The sequence below is a fragment of the Halyomorpha halys genome, unplaced genomic scaffold, assembly GCF_000696795.3.
Source record: "Halyomorpha halys isolate HHAL.00 unplaced genomic scaffold, Hhal_1.1 Scaffold185.1, whole genome shotgun sequence".
Classification (NCBI taxonomy): domain Eukaryota; kingdom Metazoa; phylum Arthropoda; class Insecta; order Hemiptera; family Pentatomidae; genus Halyomorpha; species Halyomorpha halys.
Genome location: NW_027106126.1, coordinates 1,237,353 through 1,249,572, shown reverse-complemented (window position 1 = coordinate 1,249,572; position 12,220 = coordinate 1,237,353).

Sequence of the window (12,220 nt, the reverse complement as noted above, 5' to 3'; positions counted from 1 at the left end):
CTACCGAAAACGGATGCCATCATAACAGAAGGGGAAGAAAAGCACTCTACCAAAGATCTTTACGGTGGAAGAAGAAGCCAGGGGACTGTCAAACTCCAACACTGTCACCACAGTTGTCTCTACGGTTCAAGCTACAAATATAGAAGGTTTTCATTTCATCGACGCTGCTCTATAGAGAACCTCTACTGCGGTTTCTCTTCAAAACAACATTGTACCAACTACCAGAACTCCATCCTGGGGCGGATCGTCAGAGATACCACACTGCAGAGGGTCAGGAACAGTGTCATCCACCAAAAACTCCAGCTTCCCTCTATTCCGGCGTTTATAGGCCTTCAGCATATAAAATTATTTGATGAGCTGAAGGCCTGTGCAAACACAGTATTCCGGGAGATTGCCCTTCCACCAAGACCTGAAAGGTGGCAAGGCATTGTCCCCTTGGTCGACACACTTGCCGAAGGAAGGATTTCAGACTCATTCTAAACCGAAACATCCATTCATTATTAATAGAGAGGTCTCTTCCCACTCATCTTACTCATGACAACGCAGAAGGTGAGTATGCCCCACAGTGCTCCCCAGCACACAGCAGATCCCACAACTGTCCTAAAAATGCCTTTCAGCAATAAAAGATTATTTCTATTATTTACAATATTACATATCTACATTTTTGTATTATGTATAGGTACTTGTTTGAGAAAATAAAATTAATAGATGGAGGAGAGAAAAAAATGCTATTCACTAGGTTCGATGTAGTTACTCGATACCGGACATCGTCGATGAAATAACATGATGTCTACCGGGGTTCAAGATGGCTAGGAGACTAACAAAAAAATACAGCACCGGTCGTGTTAACGAAATAGAGGCCATCCAACTCATTGTCGAACACAACATGTGGCTCATAGACCACGTGTACTTCAGAGTCAGCAAATTCAAAGAACAGTAAGATGACTCCTCAGTGCCGTAACTGTCAGGGTTTCGGGCTCGGGAAGGATCCTGTGATGGCTGCGGACCCCTTCACCTCCTCCTGAACAACCATCGAGAAGCCCGTCTTCTCTACCTTCAGCCAGCTCTAGTCGGTGCTACGACGCATTAAAGGGAACAAGACGTCCAGACATAACGGAATACCTTACGTACTGCTGAAGAAGCTTCTCAGGAAGGGCTTGTAGAACATCTTTAACTTGTGCCTATCTGATAATATCGAGATAATTAATAGTTAGTCGTACTACAAACAAAAATATAATCATACTAGGAAATGTAATCCTAGATATTATGAGATTATCAAGACTTTCTATTAGATAATATCTTGTTTCGATACTTAAGTTGAAGTGCGAGAGTAACTACGTTCAGTCACTACAGAGTGGATGCTAAGATTGATTTGCATACTTATTTTCTTCTTTCCAGACAGCTGGGATCTTCGAAGTTAAACTAAGCGATGTGGTATCGTTCGCAGAAGGTAGATTGGTTTCTAAGTATAACATTTTAACGAGTAAGCATCATATGAAGTAACGTTGGGTGCGGATCTGCGGAGCGAACCCAAAGAATTGGAGGCATGCAACGAACTCCGACAGCACAGGAACAACAGAAGGGAATTAACAAGCCACTAATTGCTTATGTTCAGGGACTGTTAACGTGTATTTAAGATCCATGAGACGTAACCACTGGAGAAGATTCCACCCCCTAATATTTTTTTTTAGCTGATCACCCGGTCTAAAATGCACCAAACCAGGATTTAACCGTATGATTACCCTTTTCATGGGTGAATTTTAGTATTTATGTATATACGGGTATAGTACATTTAAACTAAGAGGTTTACAATTGAATGGCTTGCGACATGAATGTGAAAAGCCACAATTTTGAAAACTAATAGAATATTCTAGAAAATACTCCTTTTTTTCTCTATAAGATTATTTATTATGTTCTTTTGCCTCACACCATAATTTTCCAACGCTTATGTACAAAATTGCGGAATATGAACTAGATAAAGGTTAAATAAGAATTATAGAGTTTTCTGAAATCCCTCTATTGCATAATTTTCATTATGTGGCTTGTCATGTACATATCCCAAGCCCTTTAATTGTAGGGATATGCTTAGGATGAACATTAATTGGACCGTTTATACAAATATTTTACAGGTATACATAATAGAAGCAGTTTATATTTATCACAGAAAGAAGACAGCAATAATCACTTTACTACCTGGCCTGTCAGTCCCTACACTCGAGTCTGACTTGGACTCAGTTGACCTCGGTGGGTGGAAATTGCCGATGCAATCATATTAACCGATTTTTATAGTTCTTGAATTGCTCGATTTTATTTTTAGTTTAAGAAAGGATTCCCTTAAACTTCCTTATTTCCCCCCAGAAATAAAAAAAGAAACTGCTTCATATATCTTTTTAAATAATATTAAATCAAAGGTTTAATAATGAATATTTCTTTGTAGGAGGATAGTCCGGGTGGCGGTCAACACCAAAATAGTAAAAGAGAACTATTTATTGTAAACCAACGTTTATAGGGCATCGTCAGGGCTGTCACAATGGGGTCCTGCAGTCGACTGCGTAAAATGTTGTAAGTAGGATTTAATCTAATCTCGGGATTAAACGGTGATCCATACGCTTAAGGAAGTCATCTGTGAAATGGATGGGAACTGTCAGCAGACCCGCCCTCAGCGAGATGTAGGAGGGCAAAAACCGTGGGCCTCGGGCTAAAGGATAAGAGGACTAAAGAATACAGTCAACAGGTTTGTTGATCAAACATATATAAAAAAATCATCTGTTATAAATAATATTACGTACTTTTATTATACTCTGACAGTGTTGATGAAGTTAGTCATTCTACCAAAATGGCAAAATTTTTATTACATTTTATTTAAGTTTTTCCTATATTTTAGTCCCTTTTTTAACTATATGACCGTTAGACGTGTCTGATAATATTCATGAAGTGGACACACAAAGTAATATAGGATTTGTAATATTTGTTAATGTTTTAAAATGGTAGAGAACTGATTCTATAGACAAATAAAAATGTCAAATTGTCAATATAATATCGTTCACCATTAAGTGATATAGTAAAAATAATTGTGTTATACATTTTAACTTATATATATTACATAAAAATTGTATTTTATGTATAGCAATAAATTTGTATTATTACAATTTTGTAGTAAGTTTTTTTTGCGGGGGAGGGGGTAAAGTATCATGGATATCCATTCAAAAATCAATTCTACCCGGTCAAATAAAAAAATCAAATAACCAAACTTTAAGAAGAAAAGATAAATTACATAATAGTAAATGTTCAGCAGTAAAATTAATTTAAAGAAAAAAACATGAAAATATATTACTACTTGAGATGAGGGGCTTTATTACACGTTTTGTTAGAGGAGAGGGAGAGGTAAAATTTTAAATTCCTAACAATTTTGAACCAATTAGGCAGCAATCATTGCATGATTTTTCAACTTACTGGGAGAAAATGTTTGGAAATCTTAATTCTCTAAATAGCTTTCTATGTCTGACATCCTAACGTGATTGTAGAGTGTTTACTCCATACCTTAATGGTGTATGTGATTCTCCTTTTCAGTGTATGTGTCGACTCCCTTCACCTATTAAACAAACACCAGTCAAATAAACCGAACAAGCCTTGGAACATCAGACTGATCAACGGCAAAGAAAATGACCTAACTATCTGGTCAAATGGAATGTGAGAAGTTTACTGAAACCTGTTGCTGCTAAGGAATTAGAAAAGGAACTCCTTCGGTACTAATATGATGGGCCTTTAAATAATAAGATGATGAGACACAGAACTGACCAAGCTGAAGGAGTACAAGATAGTAAACAGTGGAAATAGAAGAAATGTTCTGGGCACAGGATTCACAGTTAAAAACTTTCTACAGCATGCTCTCATTTGTTTCGAAACAATGAATGAAATAATATGTAAACTCATGCTTAAAGGTGCGTTTTAGAATATTTCTCTAATTAGTGCACACGCCCCGTCTGAAGAACAAGATACGCGGAACTGATGTCCGTAGTTTTAGAGGGCTAGCTGCGACTCAGGCAATTTTCTCGTAAAGATAAAATATAAATAGAAAATAGCGACACGGAGATATGGTACCTCTCCCATCCCCCCCCCCCCAAAAAATACCCTTAATCTTAAGACGTTAAAGGAAGCAGCAGTTACTGAATCTTATGAAGAAACAGTTTAAAAAGAATTGCATGAACATATCTTGAAGAAGATACCATTGAAGACAAATTAAGATGACACTAAGAATTGTTGCAGAAAATACTATAGGACTAAAGCCAAGAGGAAGTAAACATAGCTAGTGTGACAAAAAATGTGAAAATGCACTACGAGAATAAGGATGCTCAGTCGGAGAAGAAGGAGAACTGCGGAAGAATAGGCCCATAAAAAAATAACTAGATCAATCTACCGAAAGAAAAAGAGACACTGGGATGTAGGTATGTTGGAAGAAATAAGAGAATGTTTCTCAGCTAAAGAGACTAAAACGTTTTATAAGGAGATTAGAGACCACCAAACAGGATTTAAACCTAGACTGGAATTTCGTATGGATAAAGATGGAAATATTGTTGCAGATCATTGACTATTTTCAGACTCTTCTTGATCCCCAAGTGATCATGGATAATGAACCACCAGGAGGATATTTACAAACCCACCGGCAGGACGATTCAGACGATATGGAACTCCCGCCAGAGAAGGAAGAGATCGCCAAAATGATTCAAGCCCTTTACGATTACAAAATACCGGTCATCAATCAGCTACAAGGATAGCTACTCATATTTGGTGGGGAAGCTGTGGGTGATGAGATGTACAGTCTAATTAATGACATCTCAATGACTGAACTGATGTCCCAGGAATTGAGTACCGTACAAATCCGTCCCATATATAAAAAAGATGACAGACTATCATCCAGTAACTATATTGGCATAGCTCTCCTTCGTGTCGCTTATAAGGTATTCTCAGTAGCAATAGAATGCTTATATGGATGGAAAGATTAGTTGGGGAGTATCAATGCGGTTTTAGGCCCCGAAGATCAAATACTGGCCAAATCCTTTCGTTGAGAATAATACTGGACTAAGCATATGAATATAATATCAACTTGCACCATAAATTTGTGAACTTCAAGGATGCCTGAGATCTGAAGGATAGGAGAGAACTTTTAAAAAGTTTGAAAGTTTTGAGATTACCACGGAAACTCATGCAGCTTACTAAAATAGCTCTCACCAATTCAAAGTGCAGAGTAAAGATTCGGAACAGCTTCTCCAGGGATTTTGATGGAACAGATGGTCTTAAACAAGGTTCCCAACATTATTTAATCTGGGCGTGAAAATGGTAGAGAGATTCCTCAGGACAAACCCCGGAGGAACAATTATGAATCAGTTAACAAAGCACATGTTCAGATAACTTGGTCACCACCAAAAGAAAGCTCACATCACTCTCTGGAGCATTCCAAGAGTTCCTGGATTATGTGAATAAGCTTAGCCTAGTGGTAAAGCCAGAAAAGACAAAATAAATGAAATTCTCCAGAGATGCAAAGGAAACCACCCTGCAAAGTACGGATAGGTTTTTGACAGTATGAAGGACTTAAAATATCTAGGATTGATTGTAACAACGAAAAACATGAAAGATGAAATAAAGGTACGATGTAGCTGGTAGTGGGTGCTTACATATACTCCAGAAGGTGCTACGATTTCGACATCCCTCCCGTAAAGTCAAGCTCAAAATATATCGAACAGTCATTAGGCCTATAGTAACATATAGTCGTGAAACGTGGGTTCTGACCCAAGAAAATTAAAATAATATTGAGATATGGAAAAGGATGGTCCTTCGCATGATATAAGGGCCAATTAGAGACTCGAGACAATGGCGATCGAGGAAAAATTGGGAGTCATAAAATCGACCCGATATAGTGGTATTTATTAGGACGGCCAAAATCCGATTGCTTGGCGTTGTGGAAAGGATGCCACAGGATCACCTGCCAAGAAGACTGCTTTATGAAATACCAGAAGAAAGAAGACCAAAAGGGAGATCACGCCTGAGATAGCTAGATGACGTAGAGGCAGGCCTATACCGATTAAGGCTAAGAAGATGGAGGAGATAAGCCGATGACCGAAACAAGTGGTCGAGGATAACATGCCTTGCAGGGGCTGTTGCGCCATTGTATAAATAATACAATTGCATAATAAGTTAGTCAAACTTTCACACAATATGTTTCACATTTGAGTTATATCAGATTGTCTAACAGATCATCTATTTCTATTTCTGAGGTCTGATTTAATAATTTTTAATTGGCTAAAAACACGTAGATGCTGTCACATAAGCAGCAGTTGTAACAAACGAGCAAAACTTTTTGTTTGTCTTAAATGGTTACTTACCGTAAAAAACGTTTTTCCGACCAACAATGATTAAAGACATCCTTTGAGCTTGTTCAATTGTAACATGCTGTTGCAAATGTCAAAACGTATTTCCAACTGAACAGGAATTTCGGGTGGAAACAACTGATTTATCATATTTAGATCTTGCATAAAACATCGATAGCGCCTTTCAATGTCTTGTATGTTGAGATTCTTCTTATCTAAAGGAAACTTACATTTCATTTATTGGAGTAGGCAATTCCTTGACGACTTCAGAGTTGTCTAGTAGTCTTATAACAAACTGTTCAAAACCTCCTTAAATTCTTAACTGAAAGAGTTGTCAAATACTTCAAGCCAATATAGATAATTTTGACATTCTGGGAGGGCAAAGTAGCAAACCTATTCGGCATGCGGGTTTAATATTTTTATTATGCACTAATGGTAAATATAAGACATATTAAAATATTAAAAATTATCCAAAAAAGATATTCTTTCTTAAAATAATAAAAATAACTATTTTTTTTTTTTCAAGGAATACCCTTATTACTTCCTATTTTTTTATTTTCTAGTTGGAGACAAGAAAATAAAGAAATTTTCCTTGGAGATCAATTCAAAAATAAGGTTCAACAAGCTTTCTTTTTTTTTTTATGAATCAAAGAGACCTAAATGATTGTGTAGAGGCTTAAATGATTCAAGTCAAGTCTGGCCTTTGAATCGTGAATATCATTCCGACTGATGTGAAGTTTCTTTAGCATAAGCAACTTGTATTACATTGTTAATTCGGTCTTCTATCCAGTCCCAGAAAATTTTCCTTTATATAGGAGAGATATCACAAAATTTAAACAATAGAGTCAAAATCCATAAAATAAGCTTTAAAAACCCCAAAGATATAAAAACCTCAGCACTAGCAAGACATAGTATACAAAATAACCATAATTTTGTTATTTTGTATAATATTGATAAATTAGAAATTTTGAATAGAGCTTATAAATTGAACCCAAATACATTGAATCAATATACATGAACACAAATATTAAAAATACAGTAAATTTCAAAATGAACATACAAAGCATAGGACAACACTATGTTGATATACTTAACCTTCATGATAATGCAGGATCCCTAATGATCCCACAAGCTCTTTTTCTAGTGAAAACTTACAGGAAAAATCCCGCGTGTAAAAAAATGGAATAATAAATAAGTTTTTTTTTCTTTCTTAATATTTTAAAAATCCATTCCTTAAATCCATTTTGCCATTTATCCTCACTAATAAGATGGAATTTCGATACTAAGAATTATAAAATAAATAACTTGTTTCAGACTGTGGTATTAGGAAGGATAAGAAAATTAATATATAACAATAATCAGTGTGGCCAAAACAAATAGAAATGGTATTGAAAACCTTTTCAAATAAATAAAAGTTCAACAGTCCAATTACATAGGTACTAGCAGATGAATATTTGAAAACAAGTATGATTTGAGAATAAAATATTATAATTAAGAATTACATTTTGTTAAGTAATATATTGTAATATTTATTTCAGAATAATTACAAATTTTGATACTAAAATCCCTTAATAAGGGATCGGTTTTAGTATTAGGGACAAATACCTTAAAGGGATGATCTAGAATAAAAGAAGAATGTAAGGTAGTTTAATTAAAATATACTGATATTTGACTTTTTTTATTCATTAAAATGATTGTTATTTACAGTCATTAACTACATAAATGTACAAATGAATGTAAAAGATTAATAAGATCTATTTTGCTCTAATATAAGTATAGGATGGATTTGGGCAATTGTTCCAAAACGTCTCCAACGAGAAAATAGAGAAGTAGAAGGTAATAAGGGTCTCCCATGCAAAAAGAAAAAAAATATAGAAAATGAGACCATTAGAAACTAGTAGAATAGTGATAAAAAAAATGTCTTCAAGTTGCATTAATTTATCAAAATAATAACATATTTTACAATCCCAAGAATAGTCAACTTATTAAGCATTCCTGTTAACTGAAAAATAAAATGCAATTAACAACTAAAATCAGTCAGTATGTTGCTAAAAATATTTAATAATTCAAATTTTGATGAAGAAATTAAATCTTTGCTACTGTAATATAAACAACATCGTGAGAATTCACTATCACCTCCGAGCTGAAATGATCGAGCTAAATATTACCAAGTTTATTTTTAATTCAGTATATAAATCCAGAAAATGCCATATTATATAAAATTAAAAAAAAAATAAAAGAGATATGCAATAATAAATATAAAATATACTGCTAAAAATCTTTAAATTTACAATAAGACAGCTAAAATACTTTAATATAACTATAAAAGGTCTGGAATAAAGAAAGACACAACAGAAGGGATCAAAAATTAAATTAAATTTTTTTTTCTTATTTTCATAAAACAAAATATGTAAATAATTAAAATGAGTAATAATAACAAGGTGTTAATACTTAATTGTAGATTGATATGAGGTAAAGATGGTGCAAAGATACACAAATAAACAAAACTTATTTATTTATGCTGATGTTTCAACCTGAATTCATAAAGCATTCATCAAGGCTGAAAAACAAAATATATTGAGATAACAAGCTTAATTCAGAAAATCATAAAAATAAAAATAATAAACTAACTTTTAAATAGAGAAATGCTTTAATTAGCCATGCTGCCCAAATACATTAGGTTGCTACAATAGCACAACATATTGATTGGTATAATCCATGATCGGACATATATTCACATGATATAACAAGATTTTTTTTCCCTACCTTTTCCTTTTGGAATCAATATTCGTCTTCACATTAAATATAAATATTTTACTTTATTTTTATTTATTAATTTAACAATTTCATTCCATTTGACGATTTTATTCTCCCTATTTCACTCTCTCAGACCTCCTTTCCAGTGATCTGCTACCCACATTCAATCTATTCAACAAATTTATCATAAGACAGCAATGTAAAGTCAAACCAAAGACATAATATTCACCACAGTAGATCAGTTTATAAAAAGAAACAAATAAATAAATAAATAGATTTAGAAAAAAAAATTAGATAGAAGAAATACTTTATTCATTAAAGTGTTTCTTCTAACTAATTTTTTTTTAGTTAAAAGAAATAATATAATGAATAAATAAGTTAAGGGAATATATAAGTTAAAACACACATCGACAGATAGAAAAAAAAAAAGTAAATACAGTAGTTGATTGATAGAAATATAAGATAAAATATAATACTGTAGAGGTACAAAATAAATGATAAAAAATTTTAAAAACAGACAGAGTTCAAATAAATAAACTTAATGAAAGGTATGGAAGAAAAGGTAAATGATGAGTAATGGAATTAACATAATAAAATATGTAAGTAATGACTAAAAATAATGAAAAAAAGTTCAAATGAACATAATGAAATTACACAAAATCTATGTGATATTTATATTATACACACCTAATTTCAGTAAATAATATCTATTTAAATGATATATCTAGGTACCAATATTATTCACATAAAATTTATGTAAATAATATGCATTTAAATATTATATATATAATATATCATTTAAGTAAATTTACAAAAATTAACTTCCTTGAAAGAAACCAAACTTTTATCCTAAAATACATAATTTTATACAAACCTCTTTACAAAAACAAACAATTTCTAATTTCACAGCTTTTGTGAGGAATGATTTAAAATCAATTGGAACATTATTAACTCCAAGGTTACATTGATTTCATAAAAGACCAATGTCAATAAATTGCATTGATTGGCTCAGGTTATTTTTATTATTAGATTATTATATGGGCTAAATTATATTATGAACTATAATTCGTTCATAAATGAATTAAATTGCCTCTGTTTATATTTTAAGTAAAAATATTACAATACAATAAATAACCAATACAATAATAAATATTTAAAATCATATGTTTTTTCTTGGAAAACTCAAGGTATCCATTTGGATGCGCAGGACTTTTTGCCATCAGCCACATTGTACTAATAAAAGACTCAAACCCAAAAATGTTTGCTAATTAGGTATGGGATCTAATTTAAACAGATAATAAAACACACATAGTCAGGCATCTAGAAAATTAAAATCCAGCTTTTTAATATTTAAGGCAAAGCTGATGCATATAGAGTTTTGGAAATAACTTTTTCTCTTGATAATTATGAAAACTCACTTCACAATCTGATCTGAATTTGTTGAAAACTATAAACATTCTAAAGGTACCAACTAAATGTTTGTTTTTTTAAACTTTACTTTAAAACAAATTCTAACTAAAGAAAAGAGTTAGTAAAATAATATAATTATGAATAAATAATTATATAGAAAAGAAATCAATGTAAGATTTTTTATAATTGAAATTGTTGTAGTAATTTAGTAATTGTAATTTTTTATATTTGAAATTGTAAAAGTTTGTACCATATATGTTTGTTTCATACATTTAAACAAACACCCTGACAGATGAACAAAAGTTCAATGTCAAAGATTTGTTTCTTTTGAAAAATAATATTATGTATGTAAAAGAAAAAAATATATAATAAACACTTCTATCTATCTGTCTATCTAGAGATTAATGAAGGCATTGTAAGAACATTGTATTTTTTAGTAAAATAACAAGATAACCTGAATATTATTAAATGTGTTTTTGCTAATAATTTTCTGATATAGAGAACATAACTGAATAAATAAGTAAAATTGAATTTAATATATTTACTAGGAAAGTGTTGTATTAAAGTTAATTTAGTGGTATGAATGAATTTTCAGTTGAAATTTGTTTTCAATTTTTATTTGTTAAATATTTAACTTGTAATGAGATTTATATTTATAGTGAATATAGATAAAAATCATGGGAACTGTAGAATAAATCAAGATTATTTATAATTGTCTCTGAAATATTTATTATTAATATTATTTACATTAGATGAGAGATTACTGAAGTATGGCCGATAGGAAAAAGTTTGAGAACTATCTTTTTAAAGAATTATTTAAATTCTTATTTTTAAAATTTTAACTTCTATTAAAATATTAACACTGATTCAATCATATTCTCATTGGTAGTATTAACTAAGAACGTAACATTTCATTAACTTAACCACTTTTCAGTGTTGAATTTCAGTAAAGGATGTTGACCAAAATTATTATATGGTTCCCCACCAATTTAACTACAACATGAAGCTCTAAAATTGTTCATGCCCATTTCAATCACAATACTGCTACTACACCAATACAATTCCTCATTGTAAACTCCTTTTTTTGCCCAAATATTCTACACAATTTTTTATTTTTAAAGACTTTAAGGCTTTATTCCTAACATCTATCATATGTTAACCTTATGGCATCATGTGTAGATCCTCTACATTTCAAATTCTTAGTCTATTATCGCAATACTAGTTCTGTTCCTTCAACTTCTTGTGTAATTGCCTAGGTACAGGAATTAAATACCGGCTTTTAACCATTACTCTAATGCACTTTCAAATTTTTTGAAGAAAATTGGTTTTATTATTTCATTTGTAATTAAAATTTTTATTTTTAACCTAAATAGTTTTTAAATATAATCATAAATAAAACTACACTGTTGATGGCAACATTGCTTCAGACCATTGGACAACTAGCTTTCTTTTGGTCAGTGTGCTAGGAGCGTGCATTAGTTCAACATATACTCTTTGTTCTTTTGTTATAATGTTCTCTCTCATCCACAAGAGACTTTTAAACCTCGCCAATTCAACCTAGAATTGGAAATAGATGTTTCCAATCTTTGATAGTAATGTATTGCTATGTATCGAGGAATTAGCCATGATTTCAACAATATGTCGTTTATTAAGGTTTTTTGCTATCTGTCCCCGATACCTGGTTAGGG